The sequence below is a fragment of the Lepidothrix coronata genome, unplaced genomic scaffold, assembly GCF_001604755.1.
Source record: "Lepidothrix coronata isolate B3197 unplaced genomic scaffold, Lepidothrix_coronata-1.0 Scaffold239, whole genome shotgun sequence".
NCBI classification, from domain to species: domain Eukaryota; kingdom Metazoa; phylum Chordata; class Aves; order Passeriformes; family Pipridae; genus Lepidothrix; species Lepidothrix coronata.
In genome coordinates, this window is record NW_016690419.1 from 444169 (window position 1) to 455656 (window position 11488).

Genomic DNA, 11488 nt, shown 5'->3' on the forward strand with positions numbered 1-11488 from the left:
ATTCATAACTGTAGTCTAACTGGATCATAAAGGATCTATACTACGAGCTGCCACCACTATGTGAGAAATCTGGTTTGTATTTGTATTTTATACAAGCATCTTTGCTATGTCATTCTGCACCCCCTTAGTGACTCTTATATCCTAAATTATACTTACTAAATCCCCCACATACCATTCTATTTCCAGGCTCTACCAGCTACGATGTTATTTCCAGATAAACTTGGATTTCCAAAGGGTTCACTGCGAGCAAAGTTGTCCTTTTGATCAAGAAAATGAGTAAATTTTGACACAAATTTATAGTGTTCATATTATGCTGTATTTACTGTAGGGACACTATAAAGAGCATTTACAAACGACACAGGCATGTTCAGCATCCATGTATGGCCTCGGGGAATAGCAGAGACAAGCAGTGCTCCGAATTTGTGAGGTACTTGCTCTGCTGAGTTATGGGCAGCATTTTAAGATGAGTGGCTGTAGGAAATCAGGCCTCCCACCCTCAGCTTCATCTTTTTTTTCTGCTCTGCAGATTTTGCAGTTTCACCTCCTAGTGTTTCTGACCTAATCTAATTCCAGGAATCTAAAATACTCCTTACGACAGTCAGAAGGGGATTATTTACTACTGTGGCTGTATTATAACATAACATGGGCTGGTCTCATTTTACAGCACTGCCAGTACCATTAGAAGGAGTAGTTTTCTATGGCCATCTTGTATTTTTGTTAGGCAAACTAAAAAAGGCTAATTATTAACAAAATGCAGTAACACATGTACTCCTGAACATACTAAGGCTGTGCCTATCTTACCTTGTTTTAATAATTTCTGAGTCCTGTCCCTCATGCTTAAAAATAAAGCTCAAAAAAAGCACTTATAGTATATATTCATGGCATTGCTTCCTGAAAACATCTCAGAGAAGGGTTTGCCATTTTTTTCCTCCCCTCTCCACATCTCTTGGGATGAGGAAGCAGACAGGATTTCCCACCCTTGTCTCCAGTATGCCTTCTGCATCAGCCTGCTCTGTGACTCTGCAAAAGCATAATATACGTCTTGGTTCTGTGCCAAGATTGCCTGGGAAGCCAGACTTCCAACCAGCTCTTCATACCACAACCAAAATCATCTGCCCTTACGGAAATACCCAGCTGACTATACCGTTAAACACATTTTGGCATGAAAAAGCTTCAGACAAGAAAACTTCAGCAAACCCTGACCTTTCCTTGGACATACTTCAAGACATACTGCAATGTTATGTTCCAATAATAGAAACTCCACAGATGAATAAGCAAATATTTAAATTTTACGGATATCACCCCAAGGGAAATTTTTAGTTAAACATAAATGGCACGATTACCTAATGGGCATAGCAAAATGTTAGGAAAGTGAAGTGTTTGGATAAAACAGCAACCACTAATTTTTCATTTCATTTTTTTCTCAAATATAACATGCTTCTGGAGATCATACTTAGTGAACATACTCGTGGTTCCAGGCCCACACACTATTTTAATTCCATAAGGTGCGTGGGAGGCTTTTTTAAATCCGCATAATTTTGTGTTATTTTCTTTTTACATGTTATTATCATCAGATGGAGGGGAAATTAAACATTCTGAATGTGTTAAAAGCCTTGGTCTTCTTGACTCCTATTACCAACTGCTAACTATTGCTAAACTCATCCATTTTTGGAACATGAACAACCTTGATAACATCAGATGAAGACAAAATAAAAATAGAGCTTTGGCAAATCCTGTGAATTGAATTCCGGTATCTCGGAACACCATGTAAAGCTCTTGATTGCCTTTGCAAATGTAGCTCACTACATTAATATTGAAGCTACCTCATTTCCTAACTTTCCTAAGAGCAGCCAGAACTATAGTCATGCTGGAAAAGAGAGGAACTAAATAAAATCCAGGCTATGAATATAGCTGTGATTTGTTTTTTCCTGGAAAAGGTTTTGCAGAAACCTTTCCAGAAAAGGTTTTGTGAAAATTATTCCTAGCCAACTTTATATCTAGTCTTCCTTTCTTTTGGGGTACAGTATATATCTTGTTTCCTCCTTTTCCTTTGTCTGAGCAGACAGTAAAAGCAACCTTCTTCATCACCTTAATTATTTGGCTTTTAAGATGACCAGAATTGAAATACAGTTCTTATTTTGACATACAGAGCACTTGGATTTTATCACTACTTAGACATGTGCTAATGAAGATGCTTAATGAGCAGCAAGCCCGGTTTCTGCTTGTCTGTGTCGTGTTGACACGACCAGACCACACATCTGACGCCTCGGGAAGAGGTCCCTGGAGCTCAGTCCTACACAGCAGGGGAAATTCTGGGCTGTAGAATAGGACGGCACTGTCTTGACCCTACATTTCTCTGCAGGACATGTTGACACATACAAGGTGGTGTCCCCACTCTTTACAACCCCTCTAGCAGCACTCAGAGCAAACATGCTCTGCACAGAGCTCCAGTAGGATGATGTGACTCCCATCACCTTCACGTGACAAAGCACAAGGCCGAAAAACCCCACAGGTATGGCTGGCTGAGCTCAAGCACCCTCCACTCCAAGTACTCCAGCTCCTGTCCTCAACACCTGCATCTCTCTGTCTGCACTGATAAAGCCTCTGCCAGACCACAGGCTCAAAAGGATCCTCTGATGAGGTGAGAACATAGGCACCCTATGGCATCACATCAAGGTGTAATGTCACAGGACTGATGTCATGAGGAGGCAGATTATTATACATACGGGATATATCATGAGCCCTTTTCCCCCTTTCACAGGTGAAGAGTTGCCTGAGGTCAGGAAAACCAACTGGGAAGCCTGCAGGAGATGCTTGTGCTTCCAGCCCTTGAGAGAAGCAAGATCCCTGAGAGAAGTCACGCTGGGACAGTGGCACAAGTTCCAGCAAGTGAACACCACAAGCATCTCCATCCTACAACCAAGGAAGTCTGTACTGCTCCTCAAGGTCCAGCTGAAAAGCTGTATGCAGATACCTGGGCTGCCCTCAGGTCCCAACAGGCTCTTGTGTGGCTGCCACAGCCTGACAGCAGGTACACGATATCTCAGTGCACCAAAGCTCTTGGCTGCCTTCTTACATATAAACATGTGAAAAACAGTGATCATCAGGACCATCAGTAACAACATCAGGGAGAGGCAGATGCATATTTACATGCAGAGGAGAGTAATTTATGCTGATGTAGGTACAATAAAAACAAAGCTGGTATGCAAAATCCTAGCAGGTCTAGGCAATCACATCCATGGTGTCCACTAAGAGACCATTGCTGAGCTGTGATGCTTCACAGGGTGAAGCTGCAGCCACAATCCACAATTTAGGGTGGAAGCACAGAAAGCAAAATTCTGCTTTCTGACCCTGTGGAAAATGAGGCAGGGATGCAAAGATGCATTTGCTGTTCTTTTCTCCCTCCTTTTTGATGGTATATTCTCTCTCCACAGGTTATGGATGTACTGAAGCCATTCTGCTGATGAAGGGACCTGTGCAACTGCTGCCTGCAAGCATGGCCAGGGCAGGACAGAGCCAAAGGGGTTGGGGCTGCACATGGAGAACATTCAGGAACAGCTACTGGCATGTGCTTTAGTGACATCAGTTGTGACAACACACCCAGCACATGGTTACACTCTACATGCTCCAGGGGACCAAGCATGGACACAGCTGGGAAATGCCACCTGGACTGAGCCCCCCCAAAGAATATGCAAGAGCTCCGTAAGCTAAACAAAAAGTGAGAGCAAAGGGCCACTTAAACAATCAAAAATGCATCTGAATTCCAGTCAGATATAACACCAGCTCTTGACCAGCAGTGGTTCTGGTTTTCCTGCCTTTAAACTTTTTTATCGTGTCCATTTAACATTGCTGAATCTCGTACCTTGAGAGCAGCCCCTTCGAAAACAGCTGTTGAGTCTGGCTGTAAGTTAGTAAAAATACCAACAGAAATCAAACTCATACCTCAAATTCACGCATTTCTAGAAACATAATTGTTGTATGATCAATGCCTTTAGGTGCTTCACTAATAGCTTTTACTTGGTAGAGCACTGTATAAGTCTTTTTTGCTACAAGGTGAGAAGAGATAATAGATATTTTTTAAAACCATGGAATACTTTAAACACCAAGAACCACTAAAGACCCTGAATTAATTCAATTTCAGATTAACAAAAAAAAAAAGCCTTTAATGTCAGGTGATCTCATTGCAGTCATAAATATCTAGAAGTTGTGTAATTATTTAATGCTCTCCTCTGTTCATAAGCCTCTTAGAACAGAAGCACATTCTCCAGAGATCATTGGCTTACTGTGTACCTAAAGAAATTAAGCTACAGTTCAGTTATGGTAAATATATTTCATTCCCCCTAGGAGTGGGCAGGTGAAAGTTCTTAGGTTCAAACAAAAGTTAGATTAACAATAAGAAAGTTATTTAACCCCTAAGTTATATATTGAGGTCCTTGCACAGCTTTGCAGGACCATTTCCTCTCAACCAGCATAGAAAACAAAGCATAAAAAGCATATATGTTTATTTTTATTATGGATTCAAAATCCATTTTCAAATCCTATCAGTGAACAATCATCTTCCATTCAGTAGCCACGTATTGTGTGAGGTTCTTTAAATAATATTTAAAACCTGATGTAAGCAATATGCAGCATTTAGTGATGTCCATCAGTATCCTCTATCACCACCCAAAGCATAAGGTGCAACTTGGCAAAAAAAGACTGGAACTGGGTAAACATATAATGCTTTGGCTACAGCCTTGACTTTCCCTCTGCCAATTTAATTTCACCAAAATTTTGATGCAGTTCCCAGACGTGAGTAGTTTGTTGGTTTGGGTGGTTCTATCCTATAAGGTCTAACAGAAACCAGTTTTCTCCCGTTTCTTTTAAAGCTCCACAAAACATTGCATATTTCACTAGAAACAGTTTTGCTGTTGCTGGTTCTGCCTTCACCTCCACTGCAATTTAGTGATCCATAAAGATGTTGAGGACACTCACATCCTTTAAATGCACCCCGCTGAGTGGCCCTAATGAAGTCAGTGGGAGCACCAGTCTATGCCAATCGAGGTAAGTAAGCCTTAAAACCTCAAAAAGGAGTTTGCTGAAACCAAGATATATAAATGCGAATCTATTGATAATAAACAGAATCAGAAACTGGAGAGCTGAATGGCTTCGCTGACTGCTTTAAAATCAAGATTAAATCAGAGGTTGTCTAAGAACAAGGCTACCTGCTTCATTGACAGAGTGTGGTACATCAGAAAGCAATTAAATCAGACGACTTAGCATTTATTTTTGTTTAAACTGCAGTCAGTACCAGCCATTGACCAATAACAGTATTTAAATAGCAAGCAAGCAGTGTCACTGTTGGGCAAGAAAAACGAACCAGCAAAGATTAGGAAATACGCTGTAGTGGGCAGACAGCTAAGCACAGGCATCAGTTATTTAGGGATTCAGTCGTGCCTGCTGCCCACAACAACAAAAACAACTCCCTCCGCTGTATTTTCAGCAATGAGCTCTCTGCCAACCACAACACAGCAGCTGCAAACTTCACTAAAGGTTTCAGCTTAATTACTCCAGCATTCCTCCAAGCACTTACAACAAGGATCGACCCGTGGCTCTGGAACAGAGCATCCCAGCAGCCTCACATCTCCCTAACAAGAGAGCTTAGACGTGAAAAGCTCCATTCAAGCAGTTGACAAGCTTGAAAGCACCACCCCTGCTATTCAATCTCCTTCCAGTTCAGATATTCTTGTAGGCCACACACAATGACATATTATTTCTTCTGGTCTGTGCTGGCATCCTACAAAGCTACAGAAAGCCTCTCAAGCACACTGCAACATGTTTGTTGCCTCCTCCTCCTGCTCTTGGTGTTAACCAGGACTACAGCAGCTTTGCACAAGAAGGGAGCCTCCATTATTCAGCTGAGAAACATATAGATGCACACATGTATTTTATTCATACACGACAGATATATAGATATCTATATCTACTGCAAAACTTCCACCTCCAGGGAACGCATAAAATGTCAATACTTCTATAATGTATCATCAAATTGCAATGCATAATTTTATAAAGGATTGTATTATGATTGTCATACAAATAAGTTACAGACAAGAAAATCTGGGGTGTACAAGAAAGCATAGTCATTCACTCTTATAGACAAGCTCTTGTTTTGTACCACACAACAGATCCAAAATCATTCTTGGACTCCTGCAAACACAGGCAGGAAAAGAGCAAAGCCCTTTTGATTGGCACGGGGATAAGCTGCTGCTCAAGGAACTCTCTGCTCATGCTGGTAATTTCCTCTGCGATGTTCCCCATGATTGATTTTCACAAGTAGGAGTAAAACAGAATCATGCAAGCTGGGACACTGCCTAGAAAATAAATCTTTGAATTCAGCTGACAGAATGAGTCAAACAGCAGTATCATCGGGACTACAATACAGCTTAGGTCGCCTTGCCAAAGAGCAGGAGAATGTACTCAGGAACCACACTCTTAAAGAAAAGCAGTTACTGTTGACAAAATGTGTTTTTAATGGCAGATAGTGCCAGACTGGGAGTGCTGGTACAGCCTTAATGACATAAGTTAATGCTGTATCAACTTAAACCCTACAACGTTCTGGAACAATAGCTCTGAGTGACAGAAGTCTTCTTCATACACTATTGAAATCAAATGAAAGGGAAAGGGAAAGGCAAATAGGTTGCAAACACATCTGAAAGGAAATTTAATGGGTGAAATTCACTGTTCACTTTCCTGACAACCACTTCTTGACAGTTCATTGTTCTCATCTTGCTCAGGGCTACCTTTCGCCTACTGCTAAATGGCCCTGGTCTTTTACAGCCTCTGAATAAGCTGCTTCTAGCTACCACTGCCCTTGTTATTTTAATAAAGAACCTTCTTCACCATCATAAGGCTGTTTTCCATTTAAAATTACACCAGCTGGCAAGTCAGTACTTAGAAGCAGCAAAACAACTTTACCGGTGAAGATTAAGGTATCCTCTGCATTCTGCTGTGGTTCATTCTTAGTTTTGACTAAACAGTGATAACTTACACTGCTCTCCTGCAGAGTACTTACAAACAAACAAAACCCCTCCGAGGTCATCTCCTGATGTTCAAGGACAGAAAGTTTGCTAACAGTAAGTAGCCAGACTTAACGGAGAATGGACTAAACATGACACTTCATTCACAGCTCTCAGCCTTATTGCAATAATTGTCATTGCAATTAGAGTTATAGATACATTTACAAGCAAACACGTTCCAACATTGCACCACATTTGTGATATACACGGTGCTATTGGGGTAACAATATATAACAACATATAAAGAAAGCTAAAAATTAAAAACAATCTGCCAGGCACCTAAAAAGTCACACAACAATAATGCCCAAAGAGACAATTTCCCCCCCCTTTTCCATTATATCCTGTTAACGTAATTCCCTTCTCTGCTCCTTCTAAAATGCAAATCTATTTCCCAGTCTCACAGCATGTGTATTTTCATACCTTGCTGGCCCACACAGTGCAAAAGAGATTTCAACTTGTGCACACTAAGTCTGCATCATGATGCTTATATGCAAGAGGGGGAAAACAGAGATAAGCCAAAGGGGCAAATGTGCATCTCTGCCCCAATTTTATACTCTCTGGATGAAATTACTGCAGTAGAGGAACTACTGTCTACTGCTAGAGTGGAGAAATTCTATCTGATGAAAAGGATGAGAAACAAGGAGGCAGGGGGTGTAAAACGCCTTTTTTTTTTTTTCTGCTGCATATCCAGGTGAACACTTTAAAAAACAGCAGCTGTAAAAGCCAAAGCCACACATACAATTTTTCCAGGCAATTCATTCTCAAATCTGCCTTCATTCTTTTCCAGTAATTTCACAGAAAAGTTCATACGCATCCGGAATGAATAATCCAAAGTTACAAACAGGGTATGGAGGCAGATGACACGGGGTTTTTTTGTGACAATTAGTGCCACATAAAGGAGCTGCAGAAGCACTCCAAGCAACCACGACTTGGAAACCCAAAACTCAAATCTTTCTCCTCCTTTCAATGTAAAATAACCTAGTGAAACATGGAGCTCTTTTGCTGACACACCTGCAGCCCTTCCCTTGAGCAGGGAAAACCGAGAAAGGCTGACAGAACATGCCAGAGGTTTGGCACATGGAAAGCTGTTCTACAGGTCCATGCACAGGAATCCCTGTGTAGAATTCTCAGGACCAATTGGTGAATTGGATCAGCATGTGCAGTTTTTGTCTCTCCTGACAACACAGAGTCAAGACTGCCAGGTTGACACTAAACTCTTCAACTCATGGTGAAACCCTTCAGCTCATAATGCCCCGGGCCCACAGAGCAGCTGAGCTCTTACCTGACTGACAGAAAGGCAAATCTCTGTGAACCCAGCTCTTCTCCTCACAGGATTATGTATTTCGGTGTAGTTACTCTTTGTCTGTATCTGTATTTTCTTCATCTGATCAGGCCTAATACAGACATCCTCTCTTTGACTTCCAATAGAATAATATTCAGTAATAACCTACAAAGCAAGGCTTATAAAGTGATCTCTTCGACTGTACAATCTCTAACATCAGAAGTTACAACAATTTCCTCTTCCTATTCCCTTTTTTCTCACTATAAAAGTCCAAATTTACATGCTTTACAAAGAAAGATTCACCCACAGCGTTATCTGGGAAGAGAGAGAAATTCTCAGGAGAGAGTTTTCTTCAACATCCAAGACCTGCTGGTACCCACCCTCTGTGGGATCTTATTTTTACTGCTTTCATAGATTCCCTACATTATACAGGAAGTATCCCTTTACTTTTTTTACTCTTTGCTTGCCTAAAGAAAACTTCAAGTAATGCAGATGCACACTTCTGTAGCAGGTAACTGTTAATACCTGATACAGCTTGAGAGGCTGCCCCACTGCAAAGCACTTCAAGATTCAACCCAAATAGAAAATATAGGGCTTTTCAGCAGTGATCTTCCTTCATTTTATATGCATGAAAAGCACATATAGTATATTTTGTGTTGAATGTAACAATTTTTCCTTCTGCTCAGTGAATGGATCATAACAAATCATCTGTAAACCTCTACAGCCAGCAGATGCAAGTGTGCTTTCTCTCCCATTGAGCTGTGTCAGAGGGCCATGAAAGTACAACGTGTTCTCCTCCTGTCTCTCACAAATCATGAAAATAAAGTGGTACCAGCTGCTTCGGAACAAATAACAACAGCATCTGTTTTTCCTCAGACAACTACAGCTTGTACACCGCTAACAGTGTTTTCCCACTTTTTTACCCTATTGTCATCTCTCTGCATAAGAGACTCTCAAATGTGATATGGGTAATGTAGGATTGAAGGAGTATCCATCACCATTTACCAGGGGTAAGGTGCTGGGGGAACAGACTAAGTGACTGAGAGTCATAAATGAAGCTACGCTCAGGTTAAAGAAAAAAAAACAACCAACCAACCAACCGAAATCCCTTCTCAGATCAAATCCTCTCCATCCCAAGGGTTTCATCTACCACATATGCCCACTCACACCCTCAGAAGCCAAAATTTTATGTTTTTCCCATTCTGCCACTGCTTTCTGGATTAAAGTCAGCACCATCCCAACAGCTCCTCACAGCCACTCCAACTCCAGGACAGGCAGCAGCCAGCACTTGGCATCACATTCTGCAGTTCTTAGCACATCCCAAGAATAAAAGGGGAAGAATGAATCAGCTCTTTTAGAGTTATAGCATATCTTGGCCATTAGCAGAACAGAACTACAGGAGACAGTGTTGATTAATGCATCCCTTCTTTTTCTGCTTCTCAGTTAAGCTTACAAAGGCTTGTCTGTCAACTCCTGTTCTTTCAAATCCCAGCATACATGGGGTTTACTATGATATAATTATCAAAATGCAATTCAAAAAGGTGTTTTCTTGCTCTTCAACATCAAGTGTATTTGTAGAGGACATTATAGCTCCGGGAAGAGGGGAAAATAATAATAAATCTGCAACAGCAAGGACAGCAAATAACAGCATTCTCATAAGCACTAACACTTTTATTTTCCCTACTAAGGATGAGATAAAGTTGCACTGTAGGTATTCAAAGGAGCTTGAAGAAAGGGAAGAGCAAAAGATTTCTTCTTTCTCTCTCAAAAAGACAAGAGGTGCCTCTGATTTGAGGGGATCAGAGTGGGTTTCAGCACGACTGCTGTTCACCCAGCTTGAAATGGAAAGCATTGCAATACCCATTTATTTCCCTTCCAGCTACATCACCTGGGAGCTGAAAGCCTGTTACATGCTGTGACCTCTCCTTGTCTTCTTCCAGGCAGGGCTGAGGCTGGTGGCAGAGGAGATTAGGCTCTGAGCTCCACTGGCTCCAACTGTGTCATTAGGATGACTCATACTGAGGGAGAACTGTGGGTTTTGGTGACTCACATGATGGCTAGTTTGGAACTTAAGCCCTGTGGTTCAATCCTTAGCCTGCAATCCCTTCAATAATCTTTTAATATGAAGTTTAGTTCATATATAGGGCCAGCAGAGCTCCCTTCACTAAAATTAATTGGAAACGGATTGTGAAAAGCCACTCACATTAATCACCGTGAACGTTAAAAAGAAAGTATACTTCTTGGGGTGGGTTTTTTTTTTTCAGTTTATCTTTTTAAAGCATACCAGGAGGCCCGCTTACCAAAGCCAGCGCAGTGCAGTCAGAACCAGCAAAGGCTTTTCAGAAACCTTTGTAAGCACACAGCATTCCTGCATCACAGAGGAAACAAACATCCCGGTTTTGCCCAGGATTTTTCTCAGGCAGAAAATAGCCCTTTGTGCAACACAGTCATCTTCATCCCCCACCCCAGCCTCACCTTCCTCCCTCCTGGAAACACAGCTGGATGGCTTATAAAATGTGTGGGATATGTCATTCTGATTATTGATCACCTGCAGGTAGACCATGAGAGGCCTCTCTGAAGAATAAGGAAGAAGAATTAAAGAAAAAAAGATAGGCTGATGTCAACTTTTCCGTCTCCTCAGATGGCACAGTGAGAAGCAGGAACAGAGAGCAGACCGGACAACAGGCCAAATAAAGTTGTTCTTCTGGCTTGGGTGGTGCTGGCACCAAGCCCAGATCTCATTCTCCTGACATCTCCTTTCTGTCCTATGACATCTTTCATCCGAGGAAAAGCACCTCCTGCAGCACCACTGAGCCAGTTCAGGGTTCCAGCTGGCACATATGGGCTGAAGTTTGGCATTTGCTTCAGCACTTCGCTCCACGTCGTCCTCCACCACGACAAACAAAGAGATTGTGGTGCAAAGGAACTGGCTCAAAAAGTGCATGTCATAGCTGATCCCAAAACGATCCCCAACGCATCAGTAGAGCTGGTAAGATTTTGGAGCCTTCCATGGCCTTACACAGAACAGCTGTCCATCCACAGGGGCCGTGAGACCACGTCAGATTGAAAGTTTGAGCTTTGCAATAGATCTTTGCTGTCCACTTTTAGTTAAATTGGCATTATCTTATTATTTCAATCCATAAGTTTCCCG

At 41.7% G+C, this 11488-nt stretch overlaps 1 long non-coding RNA gene across 2 annotated transcripts; it reads left to right on the forward strand.

The window, feature by feature from the left end:
- The first annotated feature begins 3614 nt into the window (after nt 1-3614).
- On the forward strand, nt 3615-11115 carry LOC108507098. 2 transcript variants are annotated; one of them, XR_001877961.1, is made up of 4 exons: nt 3615-3718; nt 4869-5043; nt 7043-7112; nt 10892-11115. It is a non-coding gene; the product is annotated as an uncharacterized LOC108507098 (long non-coding RNA). The 2 variants fall into 2 exon arrangements; XR_001877962.1 differs by lacking the exon at nt 7043-7112.
- Nucleotides 11116-11488: the final 373 nt, after the last annotated feature.